Consider the following 15,435-nt stretch of genomic DNA (forward strand, 5'->3'; position numbering starts at 1 on the left):
TCTGGCTGTCTTGAAACTTGATTTGTAGACCAGACTAGCTGCCAATTCAGAGATCCAGCTACCTCTGCCTCCCTAGTGCTACAATTTAAAGGCGTGCTCCATCACTGCCTGGTATATCTATTTTAATAGGAAGAAAGTGGAAAACGGAACGCTATATTTAGTCTCTATAAGTTAATGCAAAGCAGGTAACAGTGCATTGGACACTTGAGACATGTTCAACAAAGGGCCGCAGCAGGAAGGAGTCAGTATTTGCATCAGCTACGTGGACCTTCCCTGGAGGAAGATCGAGGTGACTCTCAGCTTAACAATAACCTAGGGGAGGACAGTGAGATGCCTAACACTGAGCAGGGACAGAGACTCCTCCGCGAAGCAATGGCCTAGTCTATTCAACCCTACAAACCTTCACTGCTGTAGAACTTTGGAAAATGGCTCCACCTACCCAAACTTTGCTGGTCTCATGATGAGCATGAAAGCCTGCACACCCAAAGAGAGAGGCCACATAAGCTACTGTCTGCCGTACGACACACCACTAAGGGTGTCTCTGAGTTACTTTATTTTGCTGTGATAAAACACCACGGCCAGAAAGAACTTGAAGAGGAGAGGGTTTGTTTCATCTTACACGGAAGGAACTTAAGGTAGGAACCTGGAGGCAGGAACTGAAGCCCAGGCTATGGAGGGGTGTTGCTTACTGGCCTGCTCCTCGTGGCTTGCTCAGTCTGCTTTCTTATTAAGCCCAGGATCACCTGCCGGGGTGGCACTGCTGACAGTAATCTGGACCAGCAGGCAGCATTCCTAGGTGGCTACTGCCTCATGTCTATGGCTTGCATTGTCTCCTGTCTCTGACTCATTCAGGTCTCAAAGCCTGAAATGCCCCTCTGACATCAACACCCCTATATCTTCTCTGATGCCAAGGTCAAATGACATTGACATTGGCAGCACCTCTCTTCAGCTCCCATGTCTCTGTCCTTGCCATTCTATTTCCCTGCAATCCTGCACTCACCCCTCCCTAGCTGAACTGCACGTACCACGAACACCACATTTTCTTTCTGTGGCATGTAAGACATGGCTTGCTGACCCGGGAATGACAGTCACAGAGAAGAGCGGATATCCTAAGCTAATATGAAAGGGAAGTATCATCCATGCTTGCTGAGAATCAGGAAGGAACAGTGGGAAGCTGGAGCTGCAAACCCTGCTAGAATGTTTCCTTCAGAGCTCAGGGGGAGGCCTAGGCATAAAAGGGCCCTGTCCTAAAGCTGGTTCCTCCTAGCTTCCTGTTGTCTTGGCATCAAGCAAGCAATTTGAAAGTACATTAAGTCATTTAACAGGTCACCAAGTAGAAGGACACTAAAAGTTTAGCCATATTTACTGGGGGGGGGAGTGGTTATAGCAAAATATTTTACTGATGTTATAAAGGCTACAATTTTAAAAGACTGTAGTGAAAAGCTGAACAGACACGGAGCAAATGGGCACCTCTTAAAGTGTTACCTGGTTCCAGACAATCCAAATGTGCCGAGTTAGCAAACAAGATAAATGGCCGTCTGACATGATGTTTTATAAATCCTATTAACAGGCTATAAAGGAGGTGATGGCTCCCTAAACAGGAAAATTAATTTTCTCAGTTCAATTCCCACTGTACATTCAAGAATTTGGAGTATCTGGGGGTCTCATTGTTCATGCTGATTTCGGCTTGTATACTAATGGCTCTCTGGCAATTACACTTCATACTCTCCAAAGTGCTGCGATGCTTGTTAGTCCCCCGAGTGTGTTTTGCTTTTTGTTTGAATAACAGAGATGGGCACAGTGGCTTACCGAAGTCAGTTTACAACAGAGCGCCGCCTGAATCTGGGCTGTTCCTTGACACTTTCGCACTGGCTGTGGACTTGTTTGTGACGTGGAGACCACGGGCTGGGGAGGGCTCCTGCTGTTACAAACACTGTCTCTGATGAAACTGGACTGGACCTGCTTGTTTCTCACTTGGCGTTTTCACTCCTCAAACCACAGAGCTGAAGGGTTCCCACCACTCCACAACACACAGTTCCCTGCCTGGCACACACTGCCTTTAAGACCAAGACACAGTCTAATGATTGGCGTGGTTCTATTTTTGCCTTTTCTTGCCAGAAAGGAAATATGGCTTTAATAGAAGTGTCCATCTGTGTGGTATTACATGCATGTAAAACAGATGTAACCTAATCACGTTTTCATTTAAATTGCTAAATAGCTACCTAAGTAAAAAGCTAAAATAACATACAAACAACAGTTACTATAATGACAAGTGTACTTAGAATTACATGAAAAGGATCAAAGCTATAGGAGACAGAATTTGAGTTGGGCTTTCAAAAAGACAGAACGACATAAAAACACAGTCTTCGTTTACTTAGGGACCCACGGTCTCCACAGCTAGACCTAACGGCAGCTTAGTTTAGCCTAGACACAGCGAAGAAAATCTATAGCATCCATAGAAGACTGAGTTTCATGACGATTAGACACACTCTCCCAGAGATTATATAGCAAGCCTTTAAATTGGAAATTAGAATTCCAGGCAATACAATCAGCTTGATTATAGTTTAAAGCAGATCCAGGGAGGCTGGAATCAGAAATCAGCTCCCGACTTTGAGATAGCAGTCTCCTGTTTGTATTTCTAGGAGACAACATAGTGTGGGCGACTGCATATTCATGACAGGGCCCTCCCTGCACACCGCACAAAGGCTCGCCAGATAGCGGGGGCCCTTGTGCCCACTGAACGCCAGGTCCTCACAAAGGAGCAGGGGACGACACAGTGAGCTCCAGACAACCTGAACCTCTTCCACCTGACCCTGCTGGGGGAATGGATGCCTGGTTCTAGCGTGTCGTTGCAATTTCAATACATTATTAACTAAAGCGACTTTCTGGTATTTGGCAATAGTGGCTTTGTTTTAAGCAGAACAAGGCACTAGAGTATGAGCCCAGCAGAAGTTTATCTCAGAATCTGAACTGTCTGTCAGCAAACGCACAGGCCTCAGAGCAGGAATGCACGCTGGAAATACTCCATTCAGCTTTCTTTTCTAAACCAGACTGGCCAGTTTTACCGAGGTTTAGTCAGGAGTGTAAAGAAATAAAGGATCTAAACCCGGGACTTTTTTTTTTTTTTTGGTTTGTCTGCTTTGTGAAATGTTTAAGACTTTTAAAAACTAAAGGGACTACCTCTGCTGAAACTGAGCCAAGAAGCTGCTTATCAAAGACCTGGACAGATTCTAAATTTAGCATCATATTTAAGGTCTCTCTCGCACACACAACTTTCAAACTATAAACACAGACTGTGGATTTAGCTCACTTGGCAGAGAACTTGCCTGGTGTGTGAGAGCTATCTCAAGCACCGCACAAGTAACATAAAATAAAATAAAAATAATACAAATAGCTTCATTTTATTCATCAAATGTCGTTTCTCTAGGAGGGAAAAGATGAAAAGTCTAACCGTCATTAGAGGTGGGAAGTGGCATTTGGGGGCAATCGTGCCCTGGCTGGACTGTGCATCTCAGTTGTGTTCTGATGGAGGAGGCCAGCACGGCTGCCGCGATGCAGGTCACATCTATTACCTGCTTTTATGAATGTGGTACTTTAGTCTTCCCACGGTCCCAAGTGGACCCCCTGTGCACTGAAAGCTTAAGGGTGAGAGTTACTTAGTTTTCCTTTTCACATTTGATCATCCAACCCCAACACTGTGGTGAATCCCTGCTGGAGGAATCGACAAAAGCCCCGTTCTGGACCCACAAGAGAAGCGGGCTATGCCTGTGCAGACAACAGGAGATAGAATTTAAGAGCCTTCCGTCCTTTTATCTAAGACTATTCTTGGTCTCGTCTGCTATTCACTTTCTGGAAAGAATGTTCACAAAGTTTCACAATGTATGGATAACAAGGTTGTAAAGGGCAAGTGGAGGCTTGTTGTGATTTTGAAACCAATTATTTCATTTGTATTTTATAAATGGATCATAAATGTCATCCGCTAATTGCCACCTTTCTCCCTCCTCCCTCTCATCTTTCCATACACACTGCAACAAACAGGCAACCTTCTACCCTTCCTGCCAGAGGCCAGCAGTTAATGGCAGCTTTTAAACTAGACTTTACCTATTTGGAAGGATCTCAATGGAGGCCTAAGACGCACCGACTTCTCTACTTAGCACTGCTCCTGTCTGCCATCTTTATTCTCTGCCCAGGAAACTCAGATATTAGGAGGAAAAGTAACAAGATAACCAAAGGAAGCCAAGGAGTAAACAGTAATCCGACTACAGTGTTACTGAAGTAGGTAAGGCCTTTTCTGGTCCACCTGGCAGTTAGAAAAGCAGCTTGTATTCAAATTGACACATTAAAGAGACGACTTCTGCTGATATACAGAACACCTTCTTCTGCTGAAGCTTAGGAGGCTGGGGAAGAAATGGGAACAGCATCCAGCTAGAATAGAACATGGTTTAAGCAACCATAGTCCAAAGGCTAACGGGCTGGGGAGAGGGAATGAGGTGTGTGTTTGTGTGTGTGCATGTGTGTGTGTGCGCGCGCAATCACTGGTGCACTTTGTGATAGTCTAAACATCAGCAAGAAACATGAACAGAGGAGGATCTACCCTATAGGCTTCTCCGCCTTAGTGTCCGTCTTCACAAAGGTCCACGTCACTAAAGATTAATGACATAAACGTGACAAAGCCTCCTTAATTTCAGGATGACTCTGCATTCTTTCTAATTGTTTTCCCACCACAGGACGCTTCCCCAGAGAATGGGAGGGTAGGGCCTGTGACACAGACCTAGAGTGGAAGTCTAACCTGTGGCAAGCCAGTCAAAGTCAGCTCTCAAATGTGTTTTCAGACAGTATTATGTGTGAGTGGCCAGAATGTTTATCTAAGTACATTTCATATAGAAATCTTATTCCTGCCTGGATTCTCACGTAAAAAGAATGTGGGCAGTCTATCACGCTGACAACTGGCAGGACCACAGTCCCCCCATTTAGACTGGGGTGCGTCCTGCAACTCTAATCCCACCACCTGGCCTGCTGCAGCTACTGCCAGTACTTTCTGGTTCCAGAGGAGTTGTGTATGTTGTTACTAATTAATTCATTTCCCTACTTGAAGGTAAAGAGAAAGCATTGCAGAAGCAGCAGTTCCAACGCTGCAAGCCCTTCCTACCTGGAAATGCCTGGGCGCTGGTGCGCTCCCTAGCTGACCACCAGGGCATCAGCTCCTTTAGAATCATCAGTCCCTTAGGGGTCTGTTGCATGCTTTAAAGCAAACTGTGACCATGAATTGTCTTAGTTTCAAAAAGCCAAAACAAAACAAAAAAACCCGGACCCTGGACTTATTCGTTCTTTTTATTATTCCAAAATTAAGTTTGCTAAAATAAATAAATAAATAAATGAAGGAACTTGAGGTGCCAGACAGAAGCGTGACTCTTTCACACTCAGGATGGAGGAAAACCATCATTCTACATGTTGTATATTTTTATAATGAGGACCACAAAAAATGCAGAAGGGAATCTCAGGATCTTTGGAAATCAAAATGAATGTGCATATTTTGCACTAGCTGCAGTAATTACTTTACCACGCGAGGCCCAGGGCAGGTAGTAATGTGCAATGCCTTTCAACTTGGAGCCATCTCAAAAAGCAAACAGAAAAAAATCCCGACCTCTGACCCTGTTTTGAAGTATTACTACCCGCTTGGGTAGTGTTTGCATGCTGAAATATTTATTTCCTTCATAAAAAAATCTATCTGAATATCCAGTCTTTCAGCAGCAAAGAGTCCTATTTCCATGTCAGCAGAAGCCCTTAAGTAATTTGGGGCTATGATCTTAACACTGCCAGCTTTACCCACTTAAAACTTTGCCAGCTGCTAGCTGCCTATTTTCTCACCAGCTCCTCATTTGCAAAACACAGCAGAGATTCAGGTGAAAGGTGATGAAGTTTCAACAACGCACAGCCCAGTTAGGAAACTAAGTTTCTTGGGCTTAGCTTCCTGTCACTTGAAGAAATGAATTTGTTTCAGTGTAGGCAAACAAGTTCTTGCAGGGAGATTTGGTAATCGCAGCTACCAGGCAGGGTGTGTGTGCCAAAAGCCTCTGAACCTGAGGAAGCTACCTCCAAGGGACACCGCTGAGGGGACAGCATCAGAGCAGGATCCATCTCTCACTATACCACATGGACAAAGGCGGAAAAATAACTTGGGATTTACACTGCAAGAAAGAAAAATCTAAATGCCATATAAACCACTACATCAAATTCACAAGTTTTCTAGGATAGACAGTAAGTTGGCTCGAGCTACACAGCAAGATCCTATCTTGCCAACGCCTTCCACCTTAACGGCAGATTTGAGTAAACAGAAGAGACATATCAGAGGCACGCCGTGCCCTTTTATAAAGGCATAGTGCCCAATATGCAGGTGTAATCCTCAACCTTCATCCACAAAGAAGGTTGAGATTAATCCCAGGCACCCCTGCATAATGCTTTCTAATAACGGGATGAAGTGAGGTTTGAGAATCAATGTCTTAAAACGAGGCTCTGAGGAAGTAGAAAGGTTTCTGTGCATACCTTAGGGGGAATGATCTTTAAAAAATGCATCGTAAATGGAAAAGGGATGAAATAATGTTCTGCGAAAAGGAATATAAAACCCCAAATATAGAACTACTTCTCGGCATGCGCTAACAGTCCGGTGGTAGGATTCTGAGTGCCTTTCACTTTCTTGTGTGCTTTTCTATGAGTTTCAGATTTTATAATGAGCATTTATTAACCTTAGAAATGGAGGGAAGTGCTGAGCATTGAAAAAGGAATAGCTGAGGAGCACCATAGAGTCAAATGCTCAAACACTATAATTGAATTTGGAGAGATGGCTCAGTGGTAAAGGCACTTGCTGCCAATCTAAGACACACATGGTGAGAGGAGAAAACTGACTCGTAAAGTTGTCCTCTGACACACACACACACACACACACATGCACACACACACATACACACACACATGCACAGAGAGAAACACATAGATACACATGCACGCGCATACATACTCATCCACAGACATACACATACAGACACACACAGACACACACATGCATGCACACAGAGAGACACATACACACACATGCGCGCGCGTACATACTCATACACAGACACACACACGCATGTGTACAGACATACACACACGCACGTGCGCACACACACACAGACACACGCACAGACAGTCTCACACACATATGCGCATGTACACACTACAGCACAACACACATATTGCTGTTGTTGAAAGTAAGAATTACCTCCCAAATGGTTGGTCTAGAACTTCAAGATAGTGCCGTAAGAGCCCTGGACTTCTGGCTGTTGATCTCTGCTATTCCTGAGAAACAGCACCGGCCACGGTTTGGTAGCGGAGGCTGTGCTACCCTGAGAGCACTGACTGAAATGACGGGCTGCTGACGTGCCTGTCTGAAATGACCCAATACTATCTTCTCCAAAGCCTGTGCTCCTCACTGTAAAGTCATCCCGATTGCTAGGGGAGGCATTTGATATAAATCAGGACTAACTGCAGAATGCACAAGGAATGAAGGAAAAGGAAACTTTACAGTTTCCAGTTGTAAGATGGCTAATTCCAGAAAAAAATTAACCGAAAGAGCAAGCATACACTTTGGCTCTGAAAAGTATAAACAGAAATGAACTTCAAAGATAGAGAGAACTTGCAAACAAAAGCCTTGATCCTTAAACTGCCAAAGCCAGGCAAGCCCTAGACAAACTTCAAAAGGGCAATGTCACTGTAAAGGCAGGAATGGATGAGCTCTGCCAAGAACTGTTAGCTAGGGTTAGAGAGTGCCAGCAAACACCTCTAAAAAGAAAGATGGCTGAGAAGGTAGCTTAGTGGAAGAGCACCTGCCAACAGTATTAGGTGAAGGGGGCACCCCAGTACTACAGACAATTAGCAAAACTGTAAACAAAACACTAGCCAATCAAGCCCCTGCTTCTATTAGTTAAGGATCAACTAGGTTTTACCTAGGAATGCAAGGATGGTTCACCAGCATCATTCAGCAGCTCTCTCCTCCTAAGTAAGGAAATTAAACGCAATACACGGTAGAGAGTCAGAATGCCTTCACTTAGTAAAGGTGCTTGTGTTTCTCCTTTTGAGAACTGTTTGTCCATTTGATGAGCCCATTGATTTGACTGTCAGTTTTCTATTTTTATTGCTTAATTTTTATAGCTCTTTATATATTCTAGATATTAACCTCTTGCAAGCAGAAATCTGTATTTTAAAAAGAAGAGGAAGAGCATCTGGGAGGTGGTGGTGCATACCTTTAATCCCAGTACTTGGGAGGCTGAGGCAGGCACATCTCTGAGTTCGGGGCCAGCCTGGTCTACAAGAGTTAGTTCCAGGACAGGCTCCAAAGCTACAGAGAAACCTTGTCTTGAAAAAATAAAAAAGAAGAGAAAGAGCAAAAGAAAGGGCAGACAAAGAAAGAAAGCTATGAAAATAGAATATTGCTCAGGAAAGAAAAGGCTGCTTATTTTCCATATGTCCATAAAGAAACATCTGCAAACACACAACAGACACCCGAGAAGAGGACTCAGCAAGCTGGTCAATGGAAAGCATCATGCTCGGCCCAGGAGAGCAGGGGTCCTTGCTTCTGTGGTCAGCCCAGAGCAGAAAATGAAGACTGGAGGAGGCTGCCTACAACTCATGCTGACAAAACACCTGGGCACCAGCTCATATGGTCCAATCTAGTAAGTATTCCGTATTGCTTTGATTTCTTAGAAATAGCATTTTTTTAAAAAAGTATTAGGGATCGAACCCAGGCAACACCATATACCAGGCACGCACTCTTCCTCCAGGCTGCATCTCAGCTGTGTCTTCTCTAGGGACTGTAAAGTCAGGAAGATGATGTCAGAGCTACTGGAGCAGGTCACTGTGCAGAAACAAACAGTGTTTTTCATATATACATCTGGAACGATCTTATCTTTGGGAAGAAAGCTAATATTTAGAGTGTACAACAATTAAAATCTCAGCCATGCTTTAAAATCTACTAATATGTTTTCCCATATAATCCACAGGACTAAATGTTCATATAAAAGATGTGTTGTAATGGCTGTTCTTGGTGGTCAACTTGACTACATCTGGAATTAATGAAAACCTAAGCGGCTGAGTACACCTGTAAGGGATTTTTTTTTTACTTAATTAAATCATTCGGAGTGGGAAGACCCACTTCTAATCCAGATCTTTGAGATGGGAAGATCCACCTTTGATCTGGGCACACCTTCTGCTGGCAGCCTATAGAAAGGACACAGAAGAAGGAAGTTGCTCTCTTTGTCTGCTTGCTCTCACCTTGCTGGCAAGTCCATTCCTCCACTGGCATCAGAGCTTGACTCTTCAGGATTCCGGTGTACACTGAAGACCAGCCGAGACACTCAGCCTTGTGAACTGAACAACTACTGGGTTCTTGGACCTTCTATTGGTAGGAAGCCATTGCCAGACTAGCTGGACCATAGCCTGCAAGCCTTCGTACTATTTCCCCTTTAGGTGTGTACATATACACATACACATACTGTAGTGGGTGGAAGAAAATGACCCCCATAGGGCATGGCACTATTAGGAGGTGTGGCCTTATTGGCTGAAGTGTGTCACTGTTAGGGTGGGCTTTGAGGTTTCCTATTCTAAAGCTATGCCCAGTGTGGAACACAGACTCCTTCTGTATTCTGCTGCAGATCCAGATAAAGAACTCTCAGCTTCTTCTCCAGCACCACATCTGCCATCCACCATGATGATAATGGCCTAAACCTCTGAACTGTAAGTCAGCCCCAATTAAATGTTTTCCCTTGTAAGAGTTGCCTTGGTTATGGTATTTCTTCACAGCAATAGAAACTCTAAGTCATATATATATATATATATATATTCATTTTATTTTTTTTGTTCTTTTAGGGAACCCTGACTAATATGTGTATGACAGCAATACATTCATTAAATGTAGAATTCCACAATTTAGAAATATTAAAGATGACATAATATACAAATTAGGATAAAACAAATAGAACTCCACTGGGCAAAGTTTTGTATATTACTTTAAATGAGTAGCAAGTCTTAAACAGACCGCCTTTATGATGTTTCAGACAAAGATTAGAAGTCAAGTCAAGTCAACCTTGCCAAGTGTAGAGGCACACACTTATAGTCACAGCATTTGAGGGCTAAGTCAGGAGGTCATGAGTTCCAGGCTAACTACCCAGTGAGATTTTCTCAAAAAGAAAGGAGGGGTGCAATTGTATTTTTAAAAGGTTACCCTGGCTTTAGTTCTCCTTTTTGAATTCTGGTTTTATCCGTTGTTCAATGTGTTCCACATAAAAACTCAAGTGCAGCATACTCAGCTGAAGTCAATTTAGAAACAGAAAACACACAGAAAAACAAATCTTTGCATTAAATACACAAACAAGTCATGGAGAGCTGATTCCTGGGAAGCGTGTCTATAAATAGTCTGACATTATTACAGACCCCTCTCTGCATACTCGTCAGGGAAACTCTGCTATGGCGACTGAAGACATCAGCAACTTTGACATTTCTGGATGTAACTTGAGGAGATTATTTCATCATGAAGGATTGGGATGGAATATCCTAACCAACAACTCAATATCAAAACTCTCCCTGCAACTCCAAAACAGTGCGGAGTGACATTTAAGAAAATCCATTTATCACCACCCAATACAGGCTGCTTGTTCACAAAATGTCAGTGACAAGGCTGGGGCATCCTGACTGCCAGGCAGTGAGTCCAAACGACAAGACAATTTTAATACAGCATCAACTTCATTTCCTTATATTCTAGTGCCACCCTGGACTTCAGCCACTGCTGGAGTTGTGATTTCTAGGAGCAGCCATACAAATCAAATGCTTCTCTCCTCCCTCTCAACAGATCACACGAAGGCTGCATAATCTGTGCAGGCCAGAAGTTGATCCACAGTGAATTCTTCAAAAAAGGTATTCACACACACAAACACACACACACACCCTCCTTCCCTCTTCCCACCGCATGTGTGTATCTGTTCACTCTTGTGTGCATTACAACTGAGCAGTGGTCCCAAGGACAACTTGCAGGAGTAGATTCCCTCTCGTTTCACGGTGTGAGTCTCGGGAATTGACCTCAGGTTGTCAGGCTTGGCAGAGAATGTCTTAATCCATGGAGTCATCTCGCTGACCCTATTACGGAGAATTCTTGATGGCTTTCTTAAGCTATCTTTAAAAAGTAGAGCACCTTGATTTTGCAGAATACCAAGTTAGAATTCAAAGAATCCCTTTTAATAGCTGTCGAGGCAACGGTGACCTGGTTGATACATTATTCATGTTGAGAGTGGTTTTCTACAAGCTATCTCACGTGCTCCTTAGCAGACCCCTGGAGGATTAGTTATGCTTCTTCAGCACCCGACAGGTGACAACAGCGGAGGTGTAGGAAGCCCGACTGTGCTGGCTAAGGTCTCAAAGAAAGAAGGGGCTGAAACAATGTCAGTGTCAGGTGAAGAAGCCCTTGCTTCCGAGGTGACAAACAGGGGTTCTAGCTGACCAAATAACACCCAAAGTCTACATATCTTATATGCATATTATATATGTGATTTACACACATATTTAAATTTCTGGCATCTCTTGACAATGGAGAAGCACTCGCCCACATTCTAGAGAGAGTCAGTGCCAAGAACTCATCTTCACCCTTCACGTAAGTCATAGCGCTCTGCAACTTACTGCCTGGTCCACTCCAGTGGCTCTGCATTTATTCTGGATAAAGTAAATTACCTAAGTGTGAAAGGTTCATTTGGAATGTCACCCAATCAGGAGATGCATTCCACTCACTGTGAAGTCCTCCAGGCTCTTTCTGGGCACCAATCCTCTTCCAGCCTGTCCCCATCTCCCCCATTTTCTCTAAGTCATCAGCATTTGAAGTTGAAGCTCTGATCTTGGTCAGAGCCTTCCCATCACACAAGCAGTAAAACTGACCCTTGGGAGAGATGGGGCTAGAAACAGCATCCGTATTTACCTACAAGGCTTTATTCTGAGGATGCTCAAAGCTGAGATATTACTTAACCAGAGAAAGATGCACATGAATATGCACAGCTGCCAGAGAGGATGCCAAGATGTCACCGCTGGAGGCCTTAAAAGAGGCATGCAGGGCGGTGACCAATTACGACTGTTACATCCCTCCCGACGACTCTGGAAGTAGCAATTAAGTGGGGGTGAGTGTAGGTAGCTGCTTCTGTGAGTACAAGTGTGCCCAGATTTGACCAAGTTCATTCCCAGCGGCCAAGGTGCCAACACTCCACTGCCACTGAAGGAAGAGCACCTGGGGTCAGCGTCCTGCTGAGCTGTCTTGCCACTGCTGAACTCTGAAATGGCAAGAGCCCGGCAGCAAAAATAGCCTGCATTCTCCGTGCCAGGCCACCTGCTTTCTGTCTATGCCTCATGGTTCTCGCTTAGCAGGCTAGGTGCTGTATGGAAGGTGAACCTTATTTTTCTAACGTTACTTTGGGTGGACTTAAGTTTGAATTAAAGCAGGAAGTTTTGCAGGTTTGGGAGGAGCTAACTCAATGCGTCTATTAGCCACCATCCTTATTTAAGTCCCTACCTGAGGAAGAGCAAGAGGAAAGACAGAAACTAAATTCATCCCCCTTTCTAAATTTTAAGGGACCACATACAATCGGAGTCACAGTAACAGCTCCACCTCCACCTGGCTTTATGGTGGCCAGCACAAGGGCTCTACCTGGGGGTGGGGGGTGTTTCCCTCTGCTCCTTGTGAACACTCATGAGGACACCTCCTCTTTCCAAAGTTCGCACTTCCTAAGAGAACTGGCTGAGGGTGACAGCTGGTCCGCACACAGGATTGGCTACATGAGTAGTTTGCATGCGCAGCCTCTGGGAACCCCCCAAGGCTTTCTCACCACGGTTAGAGTCCTCCGTTCTCAGTTTTACCTTCCTCTTCTAAATGAGAAACAGTATTTGTTTATTCATAGATGATCATAAAGATTGGAGACGACAGGAAGTAAGCAGGCTTGGTAGCATACACCTGTACACCCATCTCTTAGATCGTGGACTCAAGGCCAGCAACAGGGATACTGAGTCCAAGGCCACCTGGGCTACCCAAGTGAGAGACTGTTTTACAAAGAGAGTGAGAGCAAGCGAAAGCTAGATCGTATGAAGAATGCACTTCAGCACTGCCTAGGTTTCCGCTATTGTTATTGCGCTATTAAACAAAGGGCAAAGCCAATAATAGAACTCCTCGTCACCACATTGTTGGCTCAGTGCCCCTTTCATCAGGCCACGCATCAGGAAACTTCAATTACATATCAGCTGTAGCTAAACCAAGAGCCACACAGAGGAGAGATAGAGAGACGCAAACAGACATGGAAAGTAGTTGCTTCCAAAGGAAAACGCACTGGTAACTACCATCCAAATCTGTGAGATTTGTAAACAGCACACATCCCGCGACTGCATCAGCTGGCTCCACAGAAAACATATTCAGCCCTGAGCTGTGGCTCTTCAGGAATTAGGACCTGCTTGGTCCCTGGCCCATTTCCCAGGGAACGTAGTTAGAACTATCAGCTGCAGCAGCACTGTGACTGGGGACTCTGGAGGAGGCCCCATTGGGAGGCCTTCCTAAATCACCTACTAGCTGTTAGCAGAGAGACCATATAGAAACACACATTCATGCGCACACATGTGCATGTGCCTATATATACACACATGCATACAGACACAGAGAAGCATAAACACACACAGAAATACACACACACATACATATCAGGAAACCTCAACAAAAATTCCGCTATGGGAAATACAGATGTTTTAAGAACAAACACAAACGGTCAAGCTATCTATGGAAATGCCCTCTAGGACACAGTGAAAGCCAACTTCGGCCTACTAATGGAGAGATCTCTAAAGCAGAAATGCCTGCGAGGCTGCCTTAAAAACCCCATGCTCATACTTGGCTAATTGCACTGTGAACTGGTGCAACGCTTTTGGAAACGACCCGATGATACACGCAGGAAGTTAGAAAGACATTCATATCTTGTCACTTAGTCATTCTCCCTTTCAGTTCCAAGGAATGAATCCAAACTAACGAAAAGCAGGCCATGAGCAAAGACCTAACGCGACATTGCTTTTCAGTGGCGTCAAACGAAGAGGGCTTCGGTACCGGCAATAAGGAAGTGATTCATTCCCTGGCCGGAGCATCCTGTAGCCATGATAAACCCCATGAAGAACATGCTCTAAAGGTCTGTGGAAAACCAGAGGTACCTACAGCACTTTAAAACTGCATGGTGCTCAGGTGGGGCATGGAGGCACTCACCTGTAATCCCAGCGGCACTTGGCAGGCAGAGGGAAGTGGATCTCTGTGAGTCTGAGGGCAGCCTAGTCTATACAGCAAGTTCCAAGACAGCCAGAGCTACATACTAGAGAGACCCTGTCTCAAAATAAAAATAAAATAAAAACAGAAAGCACAGTAATCAAAGACCCAACATAAGAAAGTCCAATGTAATCTCTGTGAGTTCGAGGCCAGCCTGGTCTACAAGAGCTAGTTCCAGGACAGGAACCAAAGCTACGGAGAAACTCTGTCTCGAAAATAAATTAGAAAAAAAAAAAACAAAAACAAAAAACAAAAACAGAAAGTCTAATGTATTGTTTGTTATCAGTTTTCCTTTACAAAATTTTCTCCTCCAGAATTCCTTTATATTTTGTGACTTGGCATGTCCCGAGACAGCGTCACTGTGACGTAGCATGTCCTTAGCATCACTGTGACTTAGCATGTCCTTGGCATCACTGTGACTTAGCATGTCCTGAGAAAGCGTCACTGTGATGTAGCATGTCCCGAGAGAGCGTTACTGTGACTTAGCATGTTCCGAGAAAGCGTCACTGCACTGCCTCTATCAGCATAAATGAAGTAGCTGCCTAGCATGGATATCCCACTTCACATGAATTTCACCTAACAAGCGTCATTTTAAAATATGGGATCATCTGTCAATACTTCCAGCTCATGTCCATGGCACTTACTGTAAAATGTGAGGGCCTGCAGCCCTGGGCCCATACCCCACAAGGCAGCAACTGCCTGCAGTGAGGCAGTCTGCCTCCCGGAAGGGGAAGGACTTAGCCACTTACCGTGGCTAACACAGTTCCTACTGTATGCTCTTCTTCTATGTCACTTGCCAACTTTAGTCTTTGTTATAAACTAACAAACACCATACAGATTTTGAGTAGTCCTTTAAACACGACTCACTGCATATTAAACTTGAACTTCAGTTTTAGTGTTAACTGTGTCATGGTTTCAATCCGAAATGTCTTCCGCCAACTCATGCTTGGAAGTCCGAAGATTGGGGCGCCACTCTGAAGGCTGTGGTGCCGTCAAGAGGTGGGGCCTGGCTAGCAAAAGTAGACAACTGGGGTGGATCTTCAAAGGTTCTATATCCCTGGTTTCACAGCTTGCTCTCT

The 15,435-nt window shown here is 44.4% G+C and overlaps 1 protein-coding gene across 1 annotated transcript in view; it reads right to left on the reverse strand.

Annotated features, from left to right (window-relative positions):
* The window catches only part of Fto (FTO alpha-ketoglutarate dependent dioxygenase), a 348,414-nt gene that overhangs the window by 106,452 nt on the left and 226,527 nt on the right, over nucleotides 1-15,435 (reverse strand). The window lies entirely within an intron of this gene.

This window comes from Microtus oregoni, unplaced genomic scaffold (genome assembly GCF_018167655.1).
Source record: "Microtus oregoni isolate MIOR12 unplaced genomic scaffold, Mior012 000004F_ref0000308, whole genome shotgun sequence".
Lineage (NCBI taxonomy): Eukaryota > Metazoa > Chordata > Mammalia > Rodentia > Cricetidae > Microtus > Microtus oregoni.